The 14420-nt window shown below is 40.5% G+C and overlaps 1 protein-coding gene and 1 long non-coding RNA gene across 6 annotated transcripts in view; one reads left to right on the plus strand and one right to left on the minus strand.

The window, feature by feature from the left end:
- Positions 1 to 867: 867 nt before the first annotated feature.
- On the minus strand, positions 868 to 12942 carry LOC138683855 (uncharacterized). Of its 2 annotated transcripts, XR_011323319.1 has the most exons (4): positions 12394 to 12942; positions 7094 to 7210; positions 1461 to 2078; positions 868 to 1365 (listed from the first exon to the last, which is right to left on the minus strand). It is a non-coding gene; the product is annotated as an uncharacterized lncRNA (long non-coding RNA). The 2 variants fall into 2 exon arrangements; XR_011323318.1 differs by having other exon boundaries at positions 868 to 2078.
- Positions 12943 to 13810: 868 nt separating this feature from the next.
- The window catches only part of NIPBL (NIPBL cohesin loading factor), a 171993-nt gene continuing 171383 nt past the window's right edge, over positions 13811 to 14420 (plus strand). For all 4 annotated transcript variants that reach the window (XM_069776865.1, XM_069776870.1, XM_069776868.1 and 1 more), the window contains exon 1: positions 13811 to 14322. The gene's annotated coding sequence lies outside the window, so the exon portion shown is untranslated. The remainder of the gene's footprint in view (positions 14323 to 14420) is intronic.

The following is a 14420-nucleotide window of genomic DNA, read 5'->3' on the forward strand; positions in this document are numbered from 1 at the left end:
ACTTGCACAAGTTCTCTAAGCAAAAGCAGACATTTCTCATACTCATTGTATTAAACAAAATCTTGCAATTTATTGTTGTTATTTTGCAAAATGGTTTCCTTCTCTTTTTAATTTTAAGAGTTGGGGTTGCAGTTGTCACCATGTGTGCTTTCTAGATTAGAAAACTAGGCCTAATGTTGAAATATAAACCAAACGCACAAAACACTTTTCAGGCAAGAAGTTATACAGCTGTAATAAATTTAAATATTCAATGCTTAGTTTGTTACAGGAAATATGATACCAATATTCATGAATTGTCAGACACCAGCAGAATTATCTCACCTTGCTTGGCCTTAAGCTGTCTAGGAGCTGCAACACATATATCCATTTATATAACTTGGGAGGCTTCTGGAAAAAGCTCTCCTGCACTAGCGCAGGGGACACAAACTTATTGCAGGAGTTCTTCTACCAGAACTCTTTCCACATGTTCCTCGCTACCAACAGATGCCTAATAACCTTAATAACTTGGAGTAAAAGTAAAAATTTTCTTCTGCATTTACTTTAAGCTATATGCCCCCCCTTTCTTCCTAAAAAATGTAAACAGCTCTTACTGTACAGTTCACTATGGTTCAGAACATTATCCTGTGGGAATTAGAGAATAAAAGAGAATGGAAAGAAAGAGTGGCCCAGAGAAGGAACCCTGATCTGGAAAAGATGTCGAAGATGGAAAATACTGAAAGAAAAACATTTAATTGCAGCCATTAAGGTCAGGGAAAACTCCAAAGAGATCCAGTGCTGTGAACCCAGGAGACAATCTGAGTATGGGAAATGGGTTTTCTAGTGTTCAATGCAGCCAAGAGACTGAAGAGACTAAGAACCGAGAAGAAGTTGACAGGTTATTTACATGCTTTTATTTGCGATAACTGAAGCTTTTTGAGGGACTGAATTGCCACTTGAACTTGAGGAGAAGGAGGAATACAGAAATGGAGGAATAGTTGAAGAAAAAAAATTTGATCTAAATGACCCCTCACATTACATCATTTAAAAAAAACAAGTAGGTTTACTACAATTTTCTTTAATTCCCCAGCAACTGCAATTGGGAAAGACTGTATATCAAAATCCATACCATCTTACCATAGACACTTGAGTGCTTAAACTCCGAAATGCAGCTCAGGACCCCAGGTCTGAAGTCAGGACACCTCCATGTCTCCAGTTATTGCTCAAGAGAAAAAAAAGTTTTTTCTGAAAGGAGCCTTAGCTCGCCTGAGAGGTGAAACCGCTCTCTACTGACCGAGGGCAATGCACGTCCTCAAGGGGTGAGGAGATTGCTGACCTGGGGTGGCAGGTAGGTGCCGTGCAGGGTCTACAAAGTTTTTCACTAGAAAACTTAAAAAAGATAGAAAAAATCAGTTTACCCAATCAGTATTTAAGCATTGTTACATATTTGCACACTGAGAAGAAAACACGTGGGATGACTTTACCTGACGGCATTTAAGTCCATCTTGAGAGTCGGTAGTCGTTTCCCCCATTTCACACTTGGCCGTATGAGACAGTTCTTACAACCCTGACCTGTCTGTGGTGTTTAAGTGTGGCAGAGCTCGAGGCAGGATCCAAGTTTCTGAAAGAAATAACCTGCTACGGAGAGAGGTTGGGATTCGGCAGAAAAGGAGTTAAAAATTGAACGTCGGCGCCGAGGAACCCGGCGGACTGTTCCATTACCCGGGGAGGGGAAGCCTACTTACATATTGTTAATTATTCGCTGTAAAATTAATGACAAAATTTCAAAATGAGAGCTATAAGAAGTCATTAGAAAGAACCAGGAGGTGATCTATGAATTAAAAAAGGTGAACGTGAGGTAAAATCTTGAGGGCACCTTTCTCCTTTCTCCTGCATGGGCAAGTTCCACTCAGCAGGCGGGCCGGTGTTGCAGCCTGGTTTGAGGGAGGAGGCGAGGCGGCTCCCCGGTAGCGTGTTTGGGGCTCGCAGGGCGGTTTAGGAGCTTTTAGATCCACTGTGATTTCTCCTTCCAGTATCACCAGAGCTCTCCTCCTCACTGGCGCAGTGGCTGCTCATAACAGGCCTCGTTTACCAGAACGGGACTGGGAGGAGAGAAGAAAGGGAGGGCACGGGAGCGGTGATGGTAGAAGGAGTTTGGAGTGACAAAGGCGCGGGAAGCGGCCACCGCGGGGGCAGCCGGGGGTGCCGCTCACTCGGGGGTCCGGTGGGTTTCTTTAGTGCAAATAATAATATAATCTGATGTACTGAGCCAAAAGCTGTTCAGTAGAAGTGGTGTAACAAAAGGGCTTGGCTAACGGGAGTCCTGAGCATAGACGCAGATTTCATACAAAGTGTTTGAGAACTGCGGGCGGAGTGGCTGAGACCACCCCAGGCAGTTCTCGGGAACATCCTCGGGCATTGAGGGCTTCTCTAGACATATGATTACCTCATTATTTTGGAGTATCTTAGATATATCGATTGTCTTCTTGAGGATCGATGTAAAACGTCAGTGTACACAAAAAAGTCGTCTTGCTATTAACCGATTATACTGTGGCATCTTTGATTTTAGACGCCCATAATAAGAATTTCTAAATTTCTTTGAATTTAGACGCCCATAAATAAGAAAGTGAGGAACTGGGTTCTTTGACCTGCACCTAGACAGAAGGAAACTGAGGGCACTTAAAATGTTCATGAAGTAGCTGGTTTAAGAGCAGCTATTAGTGATAAATGTAAGAGAGCTTTCCACCATACTAAAAATATTTCTGTAAAATCATAAGCATGTGCAGTGCTTCCCAGGCAACTATAAAATGCCAAGCCCACTTCCTCTGAGAAACTTTAACTTAAAAGCAAACCAAAACCACACAGAATAAACAAATTAGGAGCATAAAATGAGGTGAATAGGAGGGGTATTGTCTTTGGGAAGCCAAATTTTTTTTTTTTTAACATAGTATTCTCTTCTATATGATTAATAAGAACACTTCTTGTCTGCCTAATTACTCCTAAGTACTAGCTGAGCAGTATAAGCAGTAATACTGTGGTAACATGGTATATACGGAGAGTCCACATACTCAAAAGATACAGGAGACTGAATTACATTATAACCTTAATGGTGGTCCCTCAGGCGTGCACCAGCGAAACAGCACCAGGAAGTTTGTTTTAATCATTATTCCTGCGCTGTTTGTTTTTGTGGATAAATAAGGACTTCAGTGCACTAAGTTAGCAATCCAGAACCTTTCTTGATCTCTACATGAACACATAACCAAAAATAGCATTTAATTAAGAAAAAGTTGCAGTATGTTTTTGCAATCAAAGGGAAGTGTGTATGCTGGAGGAAACCTATTAGATTAATAGTGCTTTAACTTTTTGCTTGGTACATACACAATTCTAAGAACTTGTCCTTCAACTTCCTGCAGATGAAAAGAAAATGTATTCCTAAGGGCAATAATTAGCTATTATTCTACAGCTACCTAAACGTGTAGTTGTATGCCTATAGCCAGATTATTACAGCTGTATAACTTCCCTGAAATTACATATGAAATTTTCTATTTCAGGCATTTTGGCATCAGTGTATAGCATTTTGAATGAAATTTTGGGGAACTGGACAAATTATATCTATTACATGTGAAGAACACCAGCCATAAAGAAGTCTCATATAGACATCTCTGAACTGCTTTTAGAAGAGGGCAAAGCTGGTAGAGGTCTGGTAAGAAAAATCTTCATTTAAATACATACATTTGTTTTTATTGTTGGGAGGGAAGATTATTAAAGGAGTGAGAAGGAGAAAAAAGGTGTAAGTAACTGCTAAGGATAATCAGTTTGATAGATTGTCGTGGTTTAACCCCAGCTGGCAACTAGCACCGTGCAGCCACTCACTTAGTCCCCACCCCCACCCTCCAGTGGGATGGGGAAGAGAATCAAAACCAAGTAAAACTTGTGGGTAACTGCCCCCAGTTTATATACTGAGCATGACATTCTATGGCATGGAATATCCCTTTGGCTAGTTCAGGTCAGCTGTCCTGGCTATGCTCCCTCCCAGCTTCTTGTGCACCTGCTTGCTGGCAGAGCACGGGAGACTGAAAAATCCTCAATTTAGGGTAAGCACTACTTAGAAGCAACGACAAACATCACTGTGTTATCAACACTGCTCTCATACTAAATCCAAAACACAACACTATACCAGATACTAGGAAGAAAATTGATTTTATCCCAGCTGAAAACAGGACATAGATCTTGAATGTTCAACAGTTACACAGTTTCACACTAACTTCCTAAGACTATGAAGTTCATAAGAATGCTGTGTAAGACAATGTTCATAACAATAAAACAAAGCTTCACAGACAGGCTATAAAATATATATGTGTGTCCTGGTTTCAGCTGGGACAGAGTTAATTTTCTTTCTAGCAGCTGGTATAGTGTTCTGGTTTGGGTTCAGTGTGAGAAGAATGTTGGTAACACACCGATGTTTTCAGTTGTTGCTAAGTAATGTTTAGTCTAAAGTCAATGATTTTGCAGCTTCTCATGCCCAGCCAACAAGAAGGCTGGAGGGGCAAAGAAGCTGGGAGGGTCCACAGCCAGGGCAGCTCACCCAAACTGGCCAAAGGGATATTCCATACCCTGTGACGTCATGCCCAGTATATAAACTGGGGGAAGAGGGGCTGGGGAGGCTTGCTGCTGGGGAACTGACTAGGCATCTGTTGGCAAATGGTGAGCAATTGCATTGTGCATCACTTTTGTATATTCCAATCCTTTTATTATTATTGTCATTTATTATTGTTGTTATTATCATTATTAGTTTCTTCCTTTCTGCTCTACTAAACTGTTCTTATCTCAACCCACGAGTTTTACCTTTTTTTCTCCAGCCCACTGAGTTGGCGGGGAGTGAGTGAGTGGCTGCATGGTGCTTAGTTACTGGCTGGGGTTAAACCACAACAATGTGACAGTCCTTCCCCAATAGGTCATATTGCATTTTTGAGCTAATCATCAACAATATGGGAAGACTAGGCATTTTTCTCACTTTTCAAGTTCTAGATGATATTAATGAGAAGATTTAGAAAATAAGGGGACTATAAAAATACCATGACTAACTGATGTTTCCCATTCAAAATTCAAATGGACTAGAAAAAGCTGCATTTACCTTTATGAATCTAGCTTTTAAAAAACAAACAACCCAAACTTCTATTAGTACTTGTTTAGATGACCAATTTTTCATGAAACTGCATTCTTAAGGAAAGCTTAGATGAGGGTAACATCAAAATACATAGCCTGTACATCTCTGCTGAGCATGCCCGTAGGCTTGACAGTCAGCTTCAGCACTTCTCAAGATTACGAGGCAATGTCCAAGTTTTCATAGTATAAGCAATATGCTAAGTTATTCACAGACAATCATAAACACAGCACAACATTTACATTTTAAATAAAAAAAGAAACATTTGCACTCTATAGTCTAAATGAAGTATCTGAAATTAGATGTGTAAAACTTGAAAATGGAAAGATCATATTTTCAAGTCTGCACCTATATAACAATTTTTGTGAAACAGTATTTCATGTAAGTACTTTCTATGCTATATTATGCTTTAAATATAAATTTCATAGCATGGGTTTTACAATTAATCTCTTTACCAACAGATTATCCCTTATTTAACTGACTTTCTTATCCAAACATTATTCAAACACATATACCTTTTCTATAGTATTGAAATGGCATACCCACCAAAGCAAGTTTCACATTCACTGTCTACTCAAACACATAGTACATTCTTCTTTTGCCTCAGTGAGCATTTGACTAGTCTGTAAACACGATTACCAGAAAAAATAAAACCGGTAAGGTCATTGCTTACAGAGAGATCCTTTTTTAAGCCAATGGATTCTTCAAGAGAAACAGGTAGAGATTCATATTTTGGATTATTGTTGCCAATGAAGAAGAGTCAAAATAGGAAAAGAAGGAAAGCAAGGGCTTTTATATGCTGCCTCTATCTTTGGGAGCAAGTAAGAAGGAAACAACCTAAAATATTAGGGAAAACACAGTCTAATGGCAGAGAAAAGATAAAGATTGCCCAAGGAAATACAGGAGAAACAAGCACTTTGGCCAGAAGAGAGTGATCACTAGTGTACCCTGGAGTAAACACAAGACTGACTTAAGTCTGGAAATGAGGGGAAACAGCAATGGAGCCATGAAAGGTATGAAAGTAATGAGTAAGTTCAGGAAAAAATCTAGTGAATGAAAGTATAAAAATTATTTTATGATGCATGGGTATATATTTTCCTGGCAGAAAAATTCTGTATTTTGAATGCTGCCAGGTTATTGTAATTTATCTTTCTATTTAAAAGGCAACTGTCTTCAAAATTGGAAATCCATTCTTACCTGCTTTGACTTGAATAGCATTGTCTCTGTCAGAAATAATACATGATAGCATCAGATGTTGTGATGCACTCTATTTACAAAGATTGTACATACATTCTTTTCCTCTGAAACCATGGGAAAATTTCACTCAAAAGTCTCAAGTCCTTTTTGGTTGATAGTCATCTTGAATCTCTCCTGCTCTGTTTTTCTTAGAGCTACATTCCCAGTGATTGCCTCGGCCTGTGTATGGGTTTCTGCATCTTCCCTGCATCTGTTTCTATGGCATGTTACATCTTTTTTCTCACACACGCTTATCCTCAAATATCCAACAAAACATGTGCCACCCACATGTGCCTTTGTTTTGGGTGGTGACATGTACCCATATTCTCTTGGAGGCTGTTCTTTTTCCAGAAAGTTTAATTATTTCTTACAGTGATTTTAAAGAGCACTGTCTATGACAACTAGCTGTAGTATGTTTTATCTAACAGCAATATTATGGATAACAGGCCATCTTAATGAACTGAACTCTGCATGGAAAACATATTAGCAAAAGCACAGGTATATGGATTGCAGCCTCTTCAGGAGAGTCACTATACCATCTTTCATATGAGTACTTGCTCTGGAATGCAGTCTTCACTGGGAGTACAATAGAGAAAGTTGGCAAACCTACAAGATGTTCAATAGTCACTCAAAACTATAAATTAACATAAATTGACAATCCTGTGCACACTAGTGTTCTTTCATTATAGTCAAGATTAGTAAATAATTTCCACTTACCTATAAACTTTAAGAAAACTGCTCATGCTTATCCTGTTACTTCTCCAAATATGTACTTCTTAGGCCAAGATTTTCTATGCTGTTCCTCTCTTCAAAGATGAATTACGTTTAGGGAACCTGAGGGAAGTCATGTAGGTATTTTAAAACAGTGGGAGGACAAATATAGAAATTTAAGCATCAAAAACTAGAATTTAAATACATCGTGACTTAGAAAAGGACATTTCATAAATAGATCATTTTGACTTGATTTTTAAGTTACGGCTATTTGAGAGTTCCATGCCAACCATTCCTAAAAGGTATATTCTTCTTTCAGTCTTTTTTTTTGTTCCTATTGCAACTGAGTTGCACCACCTGGGCAGAGACATTTATTTGTATTTAATTGCATTGTAAAAGCCTAGCCAGCTTCTCCAGGTCAACAATTCAATTTTCTGGGCCACTTATTGTCCCCAACAGAAGTTTAAAAAAAAAAAAAAAAAAAAGGCTTTGTGCTTCAGAATGCATGGCATTGCAAGCCTGTGAGAAGTTAAATCTGTGACAAGTTAATACTGCTTTCTGGCTCACTAATGGAGCACCCACACATCTTCTGAAGTGCTGACAAAGTAGATGGACTGATGTTTGTCCCTGTGGTTACACTGAGAAGCAAATTGCCAGCACGTGTCCAGTTACAAAAGAGAATAACCTTTTTTTTTTTTTTTTGAAAAAAGAAGTTTTAAGAGGAATACTCATGAGTCAGAAAATATCCATGATGTTTTATTTATCCTTACTTCTTTTCCATTCTTATCTTAAAATCCATAAATTACATGTTAGAACTTATTTTCATTACAAATTGATGCCAACAGCCATAATTTAAAGTAGTGCAAAAGTTACTTATGTTTATTTCATCTTATTGTACAATGTGTGTTTTCTGTTCCTGTTTGCACTGAAACATCCTTTCATAAGGGCCACAGGATGTCTAAAAGAAAAAGGGACATCTGCTGCACGTTAGAAGGCTGTTTTAGCCACCGTATAGGACTTTCTAAAATATCTTTACATGAATAAATAGCTAACTCGACAGCCAGATTTCAACCAACTTTCTTTTTTCAGGTTTTTGGATAAAAAATTAGGTGATAAATTGCTTCAGTAAAGAATTAGTTGGAAATATGAATGTGATTTATCTCTAGGTGGAGGACCGCAGTTCCCTCTTACCTTCCTTTTGGCCAATCACTCCAAGGAGACTGCTTTAGGTTTGTCTATAAAATGCAGTGTAAATGAAACCACCACAAAACACTAACAGACATTGGAAATAATTTGTCTAAAAATTGTGTATAAAGTGTTCAAACAGACCTTGGCAGGGGCTGCAAGCATGCCAGCTTTAGCACTTTCCCGAACAATTCCGGGGCACAGTTTGGAAGTTAGCGTGGGTCAGGAACCATTCCCAATGGGCAGTAGATGCATGTGACCATCCTGTTTTGAAGAATGAACGGGTTTAATAATACAGGTGTGAAACATTATGTGGCTACCAGCCTCAATGCCAGAGAACAGTCCCAGGCATGTTTAACCAGTTAGTTTGTATGCAGCCACTGAATCTTTTGGCTGAGATAGTTAACACTTCAGTATCTGAAGAATGGAGAAGTTCTGCTTGCTTTCTTTCAAGGAAGCAGTTTTTCAAGGCCTAAGCCCAAGAAACTTTTTTAACATACATGATCTGGATATATCTCTTATCTCTGTCTTAAATCTTCTTTTTACTGGCAAGTTCATTAAAAATAGAGTGGCAAGGCATTTTAAGCATGATATAATGTTCTCAGATTTCTTTAATCTATACAAGTATGGCTTTCAGCTTACGCTGAAAACAGCAGTCCTTAAAGCCAATTTTTAACTTCTGTCCTTTGCCAGAAGATGAATGTCCACACTTACTTGCTGGCCCATGAAGCTGTATTGATTTACCTTTACACCTTAAAAAGTGGAAAAAAAATGCCTGAATGTTTTTATCTTTATCTCTCAAAATAATCCATAGTGGGCCTCACAGCTCTTTTACAGAATTGCACAGGATTTCTTATGTAACTGACATGCAATTCTATATCTCTGTTATACAACATGACAGTAAGTTGTTTTCCCAGTGCCTATCCAAAACAAGACATTTGAGAGGATCAAGTTATATAAGGCTCAAATTAAAAACAAAAAGAAAAAAAAAGAAGAAAAACTAAGAAAAAGTATTTGTGGGAAGTTAAGGAATTTACAGCAGGAATGGTACCTGCTTCCTTTCTGAAGGTCAGCAATGGTGAATCCACACAAAAGAGCCTAAAGACCATCTTTAGCCAGATTTCAGATTTCTTTTGATGACAATGTGTAACTTACCATTTGTCTTCCTTAAAAAATGAACTGTTATTAGGTCTATTCTTACGGGCCTAATGTAACAATAGTGGGACAGTCTGCTTGTCCAGCAATCTATCACTGATATCTTTTTCTGTTACATAATGTGTTTTATTATTATGTATGTTTTATAGTCTAAATTACATTTTACATTATCTCTATTTTAACTTTATTCAGAATTGCTAATGCTTTGTGTAATCAAGAACTAACTGTAACATTCAAATGCAAATACTAGAGCTTTGTCGTCTGTCATTTTTCCTCCATACAGAACTGTTTTTTACAAGTATACATTTTAAAAGATTTATCTGCCATAGGATTCATATCATGTCTTCATAAAAACTGAAGCATATTCTTAACATGGTAGAGATAGTGCAAGTCACTTAGAAAAAATGAAAAAGTATTATTTCATTTCATATTCAATTCTTGTTGGTAAAGTATGCTAAATAATTAGAAGAAGGAAGAAAATATTACCTCCATCTGGCCTACTGGGGAAAAAAAAAAAATCAGTAGTTGTAAGCATAGAGCAAGTAACTATACAAATATTTTACTGCTCAGTCTGCAGGCTTCCTTGGCTTTTATTTTAGCTATACCACTGAAGGCCTCATCTGATACTTACGTTGCTTACTTCTCACAATGAATATTCCCCAGTGAATTAATTACATGGTGCTATTATTTGCTTCTATGAACTAAAGTCAATGCAAAGAACATAACTTTATATTACTTGTCATACAGCATTCATTATTACATTCTTCCTACTCGCTGTTGTAGTCCAGCCTTAACACCAGATTCTAAGTAATCTGAATACTTAAATTTAGGATGATAGCTAATGATTGCATTACTATATTACATTCAGATAACGAGCTCCCAAAATTTATAGGAACGTTCTTTCCAATTATTGAAAAAATATATTAAAAAAATAGTTGTATTTTTTTTATTTTACCAACACATTCATTTATAAAAAACTGCCCAGAGATAAATACTACCTATAAACTACTAAAAGGTAAACTTAACAATATTTGTGCATCCCATTAACAACTTAAAGTGACAGCTACCTGTATGCTTTACCAGCCCTTAAAGAGACAAAAATGGAAAAGCACAATACATTTTTCATTCATTCTATAGAAAAAAAAATCAAATGACAACAAGCAACCTCTAAGAAAACATTGGTTCCAGGTATATTTTTACCATAGTATTACATGCTGTCCATAATTTATGAAGGTGAATAACAACATGTAGCTGTCAGGGAAGTTAACATCAGAATGAAGAGGGCGAAGGGGTCTCTTCACTATTTTCAACGGTGTATACACAAATGCTCTCGTTGCATCTAGAAAGCTTATCTCAGTATACAGTTGTAAACATCAGCAAGACAAGTACCTACAACTTACCATATATTTTGTGCAAATTGCTTGAGAAATACATTTTAAAAACAGTACTGTCTGCATGAAGATCTTTAATTCTTGCCTCTTAAAGCTGCATTAAAATACTCTTTGAAGAACAAGAAATGAGTCTCAGAATAACTGACTGTGCAGATAGCATGAGAGCCTCATCATTTGTTTAGGGCAAAAGACCCATTCTCCCTTGACATCAAAGGGAGTAGGATTAGGTGCAAAAGCTTTACCCTGAAACTTCCAGTTCATTTTCAGGACTATACAGGATTGGATTTATCAGGGGAATTCAGAGAGCTTTGCCCTCCTCCGCACCGCCACCAGCTTTGTTCAGTGTAGCATATGCTCCTTAGTGTGCCACACTCATGGTTGTATGACTGCATAGCTCCTCCCATACAGATTAGGACTACCTCCACCCCATGACTAAGGCCTGGAACAGAAATAAGGTTTAAAGTATCTTGGTATGTTTTCAGGTAATATTCTGAAAGGCTTGATTTACCCTGTTTTCTGGCCACTTCAGGCATAATGAGATAAACCCCATGCATACTAAAATAATTTTTAGGAACACAGTGAGCCTCCATTCTGCAATAAATGGCTGTGAGTGGACCTTTGAAGACAAAAGAAACACAAGGAACCACTTGTCTGAATGCAGTTGAAGAATTTGATCTTTCCTTCTAAAAAGTGGATTACAGAAATATCTAACAGAATAAAAAAATATTTAATTTCCCTTAAGGAAAAAGAAAAATCCTGATTTGCTCACGTGTGTTACACCACCACCTTCCAAAAGAACTAATGACTTAAATTAGTTGTTTTCTTGTGCAGGTTATAACATCATAGTACTCAGGAAGAATAGCCGTTTCTACAAATTCTTTTAGTTGAACGGGATTTTAACAGCATAAAATGGTCCAGTGACATTCTCACTGGAAAACTCTGACTGAAACAGTAGTCAAGTAGGTGTTGTGTCTTATCATGATGTTTGTACTGGCTAAAGCTTATTTGGCATTTGAAAAGGAGAATTTTTGGTATTTACATTTTATTTATACATTAAGCCACCAATTAAGAAAACAAAAATCGTTATATAAATAAATTACTAAAATCACAGATAGACTCCATCAACATGAATTGGTAACAGTCAGTTAGAAGCAGATCAAAGCAGTATTCCTGGGCCAACTTTGTCATTTTAGAATCACATTTTCCTGTGAATTTGTAGGTGTATATGTCCACATACACATGGGTATGTGAACTCCAAACAGGTAGTCCATTAAACTTTAGTTTATTACCACCAGAAGGTAAGTATTTTCCCCCTTGAGTTACACACTTGTCCTGCATTAAATTAAGCACAGAGACTTATAAACACACTTCATTTACTACACCAATGATTTCCCTTTATTTCAAATGGATAACTTGAAGTTGTAAATGCATAAACAATTATAGGATTGGGACCTTTTGTATTAACTTGGAACAAAGGTATAGAATACATTTTTTCAGAGCCCAGTTTACTCTGTCTCCATTAAACTTACATGTGCATGTACCCATTAGATGCTAGTATTTCCAGTACTGAATTACCGTATTCTCCAGTGCCATCTTCATTTCTGCACTTTCAAACAAAAACACATACACTTGTATAATGAACTTTGATTCATCCAACGTTAGGAATGTGCTAGTTGTTTAAGCCTGAGAGAGGCATTTTAAATCTGTATTAAAAGACAGAGCACCATTCAGGAAATCCTAAGACTTGGGAAGATTGAAGTGCATTGGTGTAAGATATTATCCCTTTGTGCAAACAATATCCATCCAGAGCTGACGGGGTGTGTTTATGTCACAGGTCATTTATAGCTGTGTCCAACTGTATGGCTGAATCCTGAAGTCGACAGACAAGCACGGCTTCGTCTAGAAATCAAGGGATTTTTGTCCAAGTACCGACTGAGGTGCAAAACGATGTGAGTATGAAAAGACATAGTTAATTCATCGGGTAGAAATGCTTCTTCGGTATTATCCTGCGCTATGATTATTCACAGTTTTACCTGTAGAGAGGAATACCAGAGAATCTTTCAGACTAGGACATTCTCTTTCACCAAACACTCCTTCACAACCCACAATTAAAATACTTCCAGTAAATCTGGTGGCGGTGCGGAGCATCAGCCTCCAGCGAAGGACCCTTCACCTGAACACCAGCATTCTCCCCTGTGCTCGTCCAAAAAAAGGTTGTTTTTAAAAGCCACGCCAGCTCGGTATGTCCACCTGGAAATCTCTCGCCCCGGCAACGCTTTCCGCATCGGGCGTTTCAGTTCCTGCGACACGGCCTCGTTACACCCCCAGAGACGGACATGAGCGGTAACTCCAGCCAGGGTCCCGGGTCTGACACACCTCACCCGCTGGGGCGGGGGGGCACTCAGGGACTACCGCCTCTCTAGGCTCATTTTAAGGCGCCTTTTGAGGTCTGCCTCCTGCGAGGCGGCATCTTGCAGTCCCCCTCCCCACCATCCTCAGGGAAGACAAAAATAAAACCCCAAACGTGTGGTTTTTTCAACGGTCACTTCTTCACAAATCGCTGGCTGCCTTCCTCTCAGCGCAGGCCTAAGCGTAAAGTCCGGTCTCGTTCCGCGCACCAGAAGGGGCAAAAAAAGAAAGAGAAACTCGGCCGGCAGCCGAAGGGGTGGGGAAGGGGCGAGACGGCCACGCCGCGGAGCCTCAGCTGTGCCCGCCGCCGCCCAGGCCAGGCCAGGCCAGGCGCAGCGCGACGCGGCGCGGCGGAGAGATCCGCTGCAGCTGCCGCGGCGCTGGGAAGGGAGCGGCGCGGCGCCGAGCAGCACAGTGGCGGCGGCGGCGGAAGCGGCGCTGGTTGAGCGAGGGAGCGAGCGGGCGAGGAGGAGGCAGCGGAGGGAAGGGGGAGGCTGTTGGTGTTTGGCGCCGGTGGAGGGAGTCATTCCTGCAGCTGCACTTCCGGTCGGCATTTTGTTCTGAGAGGGAGCGAGAGAGACACACACAGGATCCCTTCCCCTCCTTCTCGTCCTCCTCTTCCCCCTACCCCCCCGCTCGGTACCGACTCACCGTGCCCAGGCTGCCCCCCTCCCCCGCCCTCCTGCACTCGCACACACAGAGGGAGCGGCGGCGGCCCCTTGGCAGCGCTGCCCCCCCGGCCACCCCCCTGCTCCCCCGCGGCTCGGAGTGTGTCTCGGAACCGGTTCGGCGCGGCGCGGCGCGGCCCGGCCCGGCCTGGCCCCTGTTGATGTTGTGAAGCAGGCTCAGGGGGAAGGGATTTGTCTCGGCCGCTCACCCCCCGGCTCTACATGTTCGCTGCACTGAGGAGGAGACGGAAGAGGAGCCAGCCCCCCTCCCGGCCCGGATTATTGTTGTTATATTATCTCCCCTCCTCCTCCTGCTCCGCGGCGGCGGCGGCGGCCCAGCGGCGGCGGCTCCTCTGAGGAGGGAGGGGGGCGGATTTCTCTCCCCCTCTCTCGGATTCTCGTTGGATTCAGACGCCGATTTGCTCAGGTAATCCCCCCTCCTTGTCTCCCCTTCCCCTCCCTGCCCTCTCCAGCAGCGGGCCGGGCCTCCCAGCCCAGGCCGCCCAGCACTGCCGGGAGCAGAGG

Source organism: Haliaeetus albicilla, chromosome Z, assembly GCF_947461875.1.
Source record: "Haliaeetus albicilla chromosome Z, bHalAlb1.1, whole genome shotgun sequence".
Lineage (NCBI taxonomy): Eukaryota > Metazoa > Chordata > Aves > Accipitriformes > Accipitridae > Haliaeetus > Haliaeetus albicilla.